Source organism: Penaeus monodon, chromosome 20 (genome assembly GCF_015228065.2).
Source record: "Penaeus monodon isolate SGIC_2016 chromosome 20, NSTDA_Pmon_1, whole genome shotgun sequence".
Classification (NCBI taxonomy): Eukaryota; Metazoa; Arthropoda; class Malacostraca; order Decapoda; family Penaeidae; genus Penaeus; species Penaeus monodon.
The window spans coordinates 35,412,037-35,412,274 of record NC_051405.1 but is presented as its reverse complement, the minus strand read 5'-3'; positions in this window follow the sequence as shown (position 1 = coordinate 35,412,274).

The window sequence follows — 238 nt, the reverse complement described above, 5'->3', positions numbered from 1 at the left end:
CAGGTGTTCTTATCTTAGTCCGTTCCTTTGTGTGTGAGCGCAAGTTATGATATATCTTTGTGCGTGTGTGCTTGAGCGTAAGTTAAGAACAGAGAAAAAAAGAGTAATGGACATGTTGCAGTCTAAACATGTGCGATAACTCTACGGTAAGTGCCTCCACTTTTCAATTACTTCAATATATAAGTCCGCTTGCCGAAGTCAGCAATGAGGGGAATAGGAGGGAAAAGACATATAGGAG